The 10,964-nt window shown below is 43.1% G+C and overlaps 1 pseudogene; it reads left to right on the top strand.

The window, feature by feature from the left end:
• Positions 1–6,082: 6,082 nt before the first annotated feature.
• On the top strand, positions 6,083–10,606 carry LOC112198784 (annotated as a pseudogene).
• The last annotated feature ends 358 nt before the right edge of the window (positions 10,607–10,964 follow it).

Consider the following 10,964-nt stretch of genomic DNA (forward strand, 5'->3'; position numbering starts at 1 on the left):
ATCCTTCTAATTAAAATCCTATTACCACTAGGTCAAGTAACCTAGAGTTTGGGCTAAACACAAATTAGGTTTTCCTTGAACACTCCCCCTTGTGTTTCCCAAACGTAGTGCTTCTCTCGTTGCCTCATTAAAAACCTTGCCGAGTAACAAAAACCCAGTGGGACAAAAATAACCTCGGTCGAAGGGGAAAAAGAGCACAACACACCCTTCACGATTCGAGACGAACATGTAGACATCTCCCCCTGATGTCTGCGCCTCCCCCTGACGACTACGATCATGGGAGTTCAGATAATTTCCGCAAGCCAATTCTTGCCACATGTTTCTCGAACGTGGATTTAGGCAATGACTTAGTAAACAAGTCTGCCGCATTGTCCTCAGATCTAACCTGGTTTACTTTGATCTTGAGGTACTTCTGTTGTTGCTAATTGTAGAAGAATTTGGGCGATATATGCTTGGTGTTGTCGCCTTTGATGTAGTCTTGCTTCATTTGTTCAATGTAAGCAGCATTATCCTCATAAATGCTCGTTGGCTCATCTGTGGTAGACTTCAAACCACAATTGCTTCGAACATGCTTAACTATGGATCGAAGCCATATACATTCACGAACTGCTTCGTGAAGAGCAATAATCTCTGCATGATACGAAGAGGTAGCGACTAAGGTCTGCTTCGTAGACCTCCAAGATATCGCGGTCTTTCCCATGGTGAAAACATAACCAGTTTGGAAGCGACCTTTGTGTGGGTCGGAGAGGTACCCAGCATCAGCAAAACCTTCCAAAACACTTATATCATTTTGGGACGGGGAGAGGGAATGCAGTCCACCATGTGTGGCGTCCCTGGCACTTGATGGGTCCGAATCCATCTTTTCTCTGTAGGGATAGAACAAGCCTATATCGATCGTACCACTTAGGTATCGAAAGATATCTTTAACACCAGTCCAATGGCGTCGTGTAGGCGCAGAGCTATATCTAGCTAGCAAGTTCACAGCGAATGAGATATCCGGTCTTGTGCATTGTGCCAGGTACAATAATGCGCCTATTGCACTTAGGTAGGGCACTTCCGCCTCTAGCACATCTTCATCGTCATCTTTTGGACGAAATTGATCCTTCTTTGGATCAAGACTACGGACGACCATTGGGGTGCTTGAAGGCTTAATCTTATCAGTGTTGAAACGCCTAAGCATCTTTTGGGTATAAGCTTATTGATGAATCAGGATACCATCTCTACGGTGCTCGACTTCTAAACCGAGACAAAACCGTGTTTTCCCAAGATCTTTCAACTCAAACTCGGATTTCAAGTGTTTAGCGGTTTCCCTTAACTCTTTAAGGGTACCAATTATGTTCATGTCATCAACATAAACCGCTACTATTGCAAATCCGAAACTTGTCCTTTTTATGAACACACATGGGCATAGTTCATTGTTGACATATCCCTTTCCAATCAATTAGTCACTTAGACGGTTATACCACATCCGTCCAGATTGTTTCAATCCGTATAGTGAGCGTTTCAATCTAATCGCAAACACACTCCGTGGTTTAGAGCCACTTGATTTGGGTAACTGAATTCCGTCTGGAATCTTCATGTATATCTCTGTATCTAGATCCCCATATAGATACGCAGTAACCACATCCATAAGCTGCATGTTCAGTTTTTCGGAAACTACCAAACTGACAAGGTAGCGGAACGTTATGACGTCCATTACGGGAGAATAGGTCTCCTCGTAGTTGATTCTAGGGCGTTGTGAGAAACCTTGCGCCACAAGGCGAGCTTTGTACCTTACAATCTCATTTTTCTCATTACACTTTCTAACGAATACCCATTTGTGACCAATTGGTTTGGTGTTGGGCGGTATTGGCACAACTAGTCCGAATACCTTTCTTTTCGCTAGAGAATCAAGTTCTGCCTGGATCGCATCTTTCCACTTTGGCCAATCGGCTCTACGTTGGCATTCATCAATGGAGCGTGGTTCGATGTCATCGGTCTCAATAATCTCACGCGCCACTGAATATGCGAATACATCATCAATGATGATGGAGTTTCTTTCCCACGTCCCATGTACACTAGTGTAATTAACAGAGATCTCTACGTTCTCAGGAATAGGTTCTGACATTGAGGCGTCCCCCAATGATGTCTCATGGACATAACCATAGTTTGGAACATTCTCATAGGACGGATTTTGAGTATCGATGATCAAAGGATTTGTTTGTGCCTCATTCGCTCTCTTTCTAGGGCGAGTATCCTTCGAATCAATTGCTCTACTGCGCTTCCTTGCGGGACCTGCGGCCATAGATGCCACATCATTGCCATGTTGGGCAATGGCGCCATCCCCTGATGTCACAGGAGTGGCGTGATGTCCAGTATTTGGGACATCGATCCTTGCAGGCACGTTTGCAGCAGGTATGTGTGATCTCGTCACTTTGGCAACATCAGAAAACGCATCAGGCAGAGTGTCTGCTACGTTCTGGAGCTCGATTATTCTTCGCACTTCAAGTTCGGACTGTGCGGTACGGGGATCGAGATGAGACATAGTGGAGACAGACCACGACAATTCCTGTCGTTCCTGTTGAACATTTGTGTTCTTATCTCCCCTAACGACGGGAAGACTGTCTCATCAAAGTGACAATCCGCAAATCTAGCGGTAAAGAGATCGCCTGTCAAGGGTTCAAGGTAGCGGACGATCGTTCAAGATTCATATCCAACATAAATGCCCATTCGTCGTTGTGGACCCATCTTAGTACGTTGTGGCGGCGTAATAGGCACATAAATGGCACACCCAAATATGCGTAAGTGCGAGATATCAGGCTCGTACCCAGTCACTAGCTGTAACGCAGAGTAAGATTGGGTGGCAGTGGGTCGTAGACGAATTTGCGTCGCTGCATGCAATATTGCACATCCCCAGGCAGAAACAGGGAGATTGGTGTGCATAACCAATGTCCGTGCTATCATCTGTAGTCGTTTGATAGCGGCTTCTGCGAGACCATTTTGGGTATGAACATGGAAAACTGGATGCTCTACATCAATCCCCAGTGACATGCAATAGTCATCGAATGTTTTCGATGTAAACTCCCTAGCATTATCAAGTTGAATGGACTTAATAGGATGGTCAGGGTAGTGAGCCCGTAGACGAATAATCTAGGCGAGTAGTTTAGCATAAGCAGCATTTCGAGTGGACAATAGCGCGACATGTGACCAGCTTGTCGACGCATCAACCAATACCATAAAGTATTTAAAAGGTCTGCATGATGGTTGAATTGGTCCACAGATATCCCCTTGGATTCTTTGTAAGAACGGAATGATTATTTTGGGATCCTTTGCGTAGGACGGTCTCGGTCCTAATTTCCCGAAGGAACAGGCTTTGCAGAAAGAGCGAGGGGCCTTAGAAGCAACCAATGAGGATTTTGGTTGGGCCTGAGCGTCCGTAGCGCTATTAGAAGCAAAGTGTGTGACTACATCTCCCATTATGGCGTTAGAGCCATGGAAATTGGTGTGTGTGGCATCATGGCCACTAGGAGGAACAACCATGGCGTCATGCTCATGGTTGGCGCCATTAATGGCATCATCACATGGGACGTGGGCGGCCTTATGGCGCCCAAGACGGCTGCAGCTCCAGATGCTGCAATTGTTGCGGTCTTGCTAAGTCCTGGAATCAATTTTGATTCTTGCTTCTTCTCACTCTGAAGAATGGATATCCGTGTGAAGTCTTTAGTATATGGAGCATCATATCACGACCAGGATGTCCTAGTCGGTCATGCCAAAGCCAATATGTGTCTGAATCCAAGAGATCTTCTCTTATGATATTGTTGGATTCAATAGGTAGAATTGTAGTGACATAAAGTCCACTAGATTGACACATAAGCTTCTCTTAGATGCGCTTTATTCCACAATCATTAGAGGTAATGCAAAGGAATTCTATTCCGTTCTCACTATGCATTTCCGCATGGAATCCGTTGGCTCTAATATCTTTGAAGCTCAATAAGGTTCGATTCGCCTTAGGAGCGTAGAGAGCTTTAGTGACTTTAATCAAGGTGCCATTAGGCAAAAGGAATTGGGCCATTCCATGTCCTTGAACTAAACTTGATGGCCCAGCCATCGTAGTCACAGATGAATATGTAGGCAACATCTTTAAGAATAATTGCCTATGTCGTAGAATAGTGTGCGTAGTCGCACTATCCGCGAGACATTGAAGTTCATCCATTCCTAAAAGAAAGAGCTCGTAATTAAAAAGGAGTCATAAAGAAAAGAACTCAACTTTTATTAATAAGCCAAACGGAATTACATCATCGTTTCTCTTAACCAAAGAAAATCTAATCCAATAAACTAGTTAATGCAAAACAATGGTAGTCGTCTAACTTCTTTCGGTAATTCCAATGTAAATGTGACCAGGTAAGTAGAAAGATGTCGGTGGAGCAAAGCTCGCTTAAGTACCACTTATCTCAAAACCTTTCTAGACAACACTTTTACATCGAGTACGCCTACTTTGAAGAAAGACTAATATCATTGGCATCTACTACAATATGGCAATTGCCTACATCACTTGGAAAATAAAAAGACTTAATCAAAATCGCCAGTTTCTGGGTCTTGATCCTTGTAGTCTTCCACCCTTAGATCGAGATTCCCATCTTGATCTTCTTGTTCCATGTAATTTGCCTCCCTTACTTCACGATACATCTTGTATGCGTTTGCAACATTCTGGGATGCAGTACACTTCTTTGCCCAATGTCCACTTGATCCACATCTGAGACAAGCATCATTATGGTCAGGTTCCCTTGATCGAGGAGCTCTGGGGGCGTTTTGTAGACGATTATTGCCTTTGGTGGCGTTACCACAATAACTAGAGGCTTGGCCTCTCTCTCTCTTCACACGTTTACCTCCACGGTTTCGTGCACGCCTATCTTGGCTATTTCCTTCCTCTTTAGGGCGAGAATATGGACCAGAATGTCTAGAATTATCCCTACTCTTAGGGTTTCGCTCCTTGCGTCCTCCCTTGGAGGCGCGACTATAATTAGACTTTGGAATTGACTTGGTTCCCACGGGTCTAGAGTTATAGTTCTTCACAAGTATGTTGTCGTGCTTTTCAGCTACGTTCATGGCACCAATTAGCTCATGAAATCTTGTGATGCTTCTAGCATTGACATCAATCCGATAGTTTTTGGCTATCATCAATGCAGAGACGGGGAAGGTGGAGAGAGTCTTCTCGATCAACATCGTATCAGTATGTTCTGTCCACAGAATTCCATCATAGACTTGATACGAAGTGCTTCTGAATTGTAGTCAAGTACAGACTTGAAATCACAGAAGCGGAGGCTATGCCATCTCACTTCTAAGTCTGGAAGCAGGGAATCACGGACGTTGCCAAAACGCTGCTCGAGTTCCACCCATAGTTTTCTTGGGTCTTCCTCATTGAGGTACTCATTTTGGAGCGCGTCATTCATGTGCCTTGTCATGAGAATGATGGCTTTAGCTTCATTCGCCTCTCTCGTAGCTCTATTTGCTTCAAAAACAGCAGCTTGTTGAGGAGTACGTACGTCCTGACTTGGCTCTTGGATCGTACTCAGGATCCCATCAGCCTTAAGATGCTGGCGCACATCACGGACCCACTTGTGGTATCCTGCGCCTGTTTTCTCTAGTGGAGCGAAGCTCAACTTGTTCAGGTTACTCATCCTGAAAAACAACAAGAAAATAGGGTTAGTTTCGGAGCGAAGAAGGCTACCACGAAAAACTATATAATTTCTGAGCGTAGTCGCTTCCAAGAAATTAGGGATTTTCTGAGCATAGTCGCTTCTAAGAAAATCTGATTCCAAGAGGGGTTTTAGATTAGATCGAAACGACGATGTATGTGGTCGATCGTTTTCTTCTCAACAAACTCTAAGTTTGGAGGACTCTACAAGCTCTAAGCTTGGAGTGAGCACGAACCCCCACAGTTCGGCTATTGGTTTCCCTACGAAGAAGAAAGGGGGGTAGAAGAAGGGATTTTGGAAGTCCCCGAGAAAAGAAGAAGAAATTGAAAAACTTCAAAAACAGGAACTTTTAGAAAAGTTTACCTTGAAAAATAGCCGGAAATCTTGACCGGAAAAAGCTACTGTAGATGGCCAGAAAAAGGTCACCGGAGGTCGCCGGGAAAGTGGCAGGAAACTGGTGGTCGGTGGTGGTGGTGGCCGGAGTTAGGCAGGTTGGTGCAGGGCAGTTGCGGAGGCGTCCGGGGCTGCTGCAGGGCTTGTGCAGGGCTGCTGCAGGGGCTGTGCGAAGGGTGTACAGGGCCTGTCGGAAGGTGTGTGCGGAGCTGTCGGTAGGGGCAGGCACTCGTCTCGGCAGGAGCAGGCACTCGTCTCTGCAGGTCTCGGCAGATGCAGGCACAAGGCTTCGGCAGGACTCGGCAGGGCTCGCAGGGGCAGGCATAAGGCTTCGGCAGGACTCAGCAGGACTCGGCAGTTCTCGGCAGTGCTCGGCAAGGCTCGCAGGGGCAGGCACAAGGCAGGGGCCGGTCCGATTTTTCCGACGGCCGGTTCAGGGGTTTTCCGGCCAGTTCCGGTGGTTCCGCAGCCGGTTCTGGGCTCCTTGGGAATAGGGCTTCGTTGTGTGGGGCGGTGGTTGTAGGATTTTGAGAGCTACGAAATTAGGGTTTCAGGGTTAGAGACTCGTGCTGATAACGTGTTCTAGAGAAACTGAATTTGAGAGGAATTTGCTGTGTCATCTCATTGATAATAAGGGCCTCTTTATATAGAGGATTACAATACATAGAATCTCAATCATACAAGGAAAGTAATTCTACATTGATTAGGATTCTAGATCCTTCTAATTAAAATCCTATTACCACTAGGTCAAGTAACCTAGAGTTTGGGCTAAACACAAATTAGGTTTTCCTTGAACAGATATATGTTTTATTTAGTTTTGCATAAAAAAAGGTCCAACAAAATAGTTTTGCCTCAAACTCCATTCAAGTCCAACAATATTTTAACTTTTAGAAAAATGTAATTATATCAATTCTGTGTGTGTGAGTCAAATCCGATCTTCGATAATTTAAGCTAACCGATCAACATATGTTGCTAAACCCTAGTCATGTTCCTAGCAAATTTACATTAGTACAATTATTTTCAATCACTTATATTAGAGATTATTGTAGACCCAAAATCAATAATTTAATAAACTAAACATTTTCTAACAACAACATGGAATAGAATAAGTGAAATGACCGTGACGATATCGGCGAGACCGTGATTTGTGGGTCAGGTTTACAAGGCTTAGGGAGTTTTCAGTGTCCAAAAATATCTCAGTGGGAATTACTACAACCAGTGATCCAACGTGGGTGGGAGTCCGATGCAGGCGGCAGTGGTTTGCTTCCAGCGGTGGCTGCTTGATGCAGACGTTGGCGATCCTTCGACGGTGTTGGGACGAAAGGGAGTGTGGCAGCCCGCAGCAGGGATGTCCCTTGCTGGGACGAAAGGGGGTTGGGCCGGGTTTCATGTTTGTTAGGCCCTTGTTGGTGGTAAGTTATTACTAGTTTTTAGGGTTTGGTTTCTTTTGTTTTGTTTTGCATCAATAAGTCAGTATCAAGGTTTTGTTTTAAGTATTAGCTGTTGGGTCGGGTGCAATGCAATTTTTGGCATAGACAATCTTCTCTTCGGCGGTCTAGAAGTTGTTCCTGTTCTGGAGTTGGGTCATGACCTTTAAAATTCTTACTGATATCCGTGTGAGATACATTTAAAATTCTTACTGATATCCGTGTGAGATACATATTTGAAGATTTACACAGAATTCCGTATGTGTGTCTTTTTCTCACACAGATGTCCGTATCTTCTTTTCTCACAGATATCTGTGTAATGCTCATTTCACACAGATATCTGTGTCAAAATATTTTAGCCACGGAAGACCGTCCCTCTACAATTCATATAGGACAAAAAAAAATTTAATAAACTAATATTTAATACATACATAAATATGTGTGAATTAAGTTTCACACGGATAACTGTGTGAGTAAATGATAAATTTCACACGGAAGTCTGTATCTAACGAAAATGTTCACCTGGTCAGTTATTAACCAAGAAAATAATGCTCAACCACCCATGGATTTACATCCAAAGGCAGAGAGAATTATTATTAAGTTGATGTGTTTTGTTTTCCACCAATTTCCACCCTTGGATGTAAATCTAAGGGTTGTTGAGCATAAATTCTTTTGTCAGCAACTGACCAGGTGAACACCACTGCTGTATCTAATATTGTTTCACACGGACTTTTATAGTTATTGTTATTCCATAAACTCTTGTGGGCCCAATTATACCTATCTCACACGGTTTTTTGTATGTATTGTCAATTCACACTGATATCCGTGGCTTTCTAAAATCTGTGTGAATTAAATCTATGTGAGATGCCTATTTTGCTAGTAGTGATCAGCAGCAGTGGCGAAAATGTCTGGCGGTGGCATACTGGCATAGACAATCATCCTTGGCCTTCTAGTGGGTTGTTCTTGTCTGATTGCGGGTCGGAGGTGATGGCGATTTGGAGCATTTGTGGATTGACAGTGTTGACATTAGGGTGGCAATGGTATTGGGTTTAACTTAGTCTCAGGTCTGACGGTCCAGCATTTCAATTTGGTCGAGTTCGAAGTCACAACGAGTGTAGACTTGGTCTGTCAAAGGCAGGTTAGGAGGACTCTGGGTGGCGAGTTAGTGTTGACAAAGTTGTGTGTCAAGGATTCACTGATCCTGCACATATTGTCTTTGCCTTTTAATTGTTGTGCAAGTTTTAAGTCTGTAATTGAGTCAGGGCCTTTTTTGACTCCTTCAGTCAGTCAATTTGGAGTTTCAGTGTGAAGTCCAGTGGCCATTTTTGTGTATGAGATGTTGCCAAAACTCATTATATCCATTTTATTCTTGATCAAAAAAAATTATCTTAGTGGGGCTATTTTGCCTTCTATTTTCAATGGTAGTTGTAGCTTGGTGAATTTGGAATTATTCATATCTGGTTAACTTGCAAAAGGGATTTCAAATTGCCAGAATTTGGTTACATTGAATCTCTGGGGAAACAAATTTACAGGGCCAATTCCATCTGAGATTGGAAACATTTCGAGTCTCAAATCATTGTTCTTGGGAAATAATAGTTTTTCTAGAGTGATCCTGGAATCCCTTCTGGATTTGAGCAGCTATTTTGGAGGGGATATACAAGATATATTTGGAAGATTCATGCAGGTGAAGTTTCTTGTGCTGCACTCAAATTCATACACTGGCGGTGTATATTCATCTGGAATCCTTAAGCTACCAAATGTTTCTCTATTAGACCTCAGCTACAACAATTTTACAAGTTCTTGTTAAATAGCAATATGGGAATAATGTGATATCTCTATTCATCTCTCAAGGAGGTTTATATAGTGTTACATCCATGTACACAAAGGAAAGTAATCTAAGTCAACTATAGCACTAATGCTAATTGATACACAAAATAAATCTAATTGATACATAAGATAAATCATAATAAAGTTAATTGATACAGCTCATGTCAACAGTTCTTTACTAGTTGAAGTTGCTCAAATGCCAAGCTTGAAGTATTTGTTCCTTGCTTATAATCACTTCAATAGAACAATACCACCAGAGTATGGAAATTTGTCACACCTTCAAGCACTAGACCTTTCCTGCAACAGTCTATCTGGGTCAGTCCCCGCCACCATAGGAAACTTGAAACCTCTTATGTTTTTTATGCTTGCAAATAATTTGCTAACTAGTCCAATTTCCAAGGAGTTGGGGAATTGTACTAGCTTGTTGTGGCGGAACCTTTCAAACAACAAGCTTAGTGGGACAATCCCAACTGAATTGAAGAATATAGGGTCAGATGTTGGTCCAATGACAGTCGGGACAAGGATCAAATCATAGCTGGATCCAGGGAGTGCTTAGTAATGAAGAGCTGGATTCCAACAGACTACCCTCCATTCAGTTTTGTGTATAGAATCCTCACTGGGAAGAGTTGTCAAAACATATGGGATCAGCTCCTCAAGGGAAATGGCCTTTTTCCCATATGTGTTTCTGGTTCTGCAATAAGGACATTACAAATCTCCGGTTACATTCAACTGAGTGGGAATCAAATTTCAGGTCAAGTCCCTCCAAAGATTGGTAAGATGCACAATTTTAGTATGTTGCACTTGGCTTTTAATAAATTACAGGGACAACTCCCTGAAGAGATTGGACAAATGCCACTTATAGTGTTTAACCTCACTAAGAACAGTTTTTCAGGCCAAATCCCAATGGAAATCAGAAACATCAAGTGCATGCAGAATTTGGATTTATCCTGCAACAACTTTTCTGGTACCTTCCCTCGTAGCTTAAACCGATTGACTAAGCTAAGTAAGTTCAACATGTCATACAATCCTCTCATCACTGGGGTAATTCCTTCCAGTGGGCAATTGGCAACATTTGAGAAGCAGTCCTACCTTGGTGACCCCCTCCTCATCCTTCCAAAATTTATTGACAACTCCACAGATAATGAGGGTATCCTTCAGGGATTTATTGACAACTCCACAAAGCATGTTGGAAAAGTGTGGCTTAGATTAGAGCCATTTGGAATCCCACATCAGAAAAGTGAAGAGTCATCCTTGGTTTATAAGGAATGGTACCACACACACTAATGCCGAGGCCTTTTGTATTATAACCCCATACCCGTTCTGCACCGGGTGGCTAAAGTGGGGGGAGTATCGGCATTATTGGATCTGTGTGTGTGGGACTCATTTGCCGCTTCCGCACAACATGAGGATGAGGTTATAAGACATGGATTGTACATCAGCATGGGACTTGGATTTGTGGTTGGATTTTGGGGAGTTTGTGGGAGCTTGATTTTCATCAGGTCATGGAGATACTCATACTATAATTTCTTGAATCTTCTACATGACTGGCTTTATGTGAGGGTGGCTTTGATCAGGCAGAAACTAAAGGACATGCTTAGAAGATCATAATCAATTGTTGGTAATCTCTCTCATTTTTCTTTTC

This window comes from Rosa chinensis, chromosome 4 (assembly GCF_002994745.2).
Source record: "Rosa chinensis cultivar Old Blush chromosome 4, RchiOBHm-V2, whole genome shotgun sequence".
Taxonomy (NCBI): Eukaryota; Viridiplantae; Streptophyta; class Magnoliopsida; order Rosales; family Rosaceae; genus Rosa; species Rosa chinensis.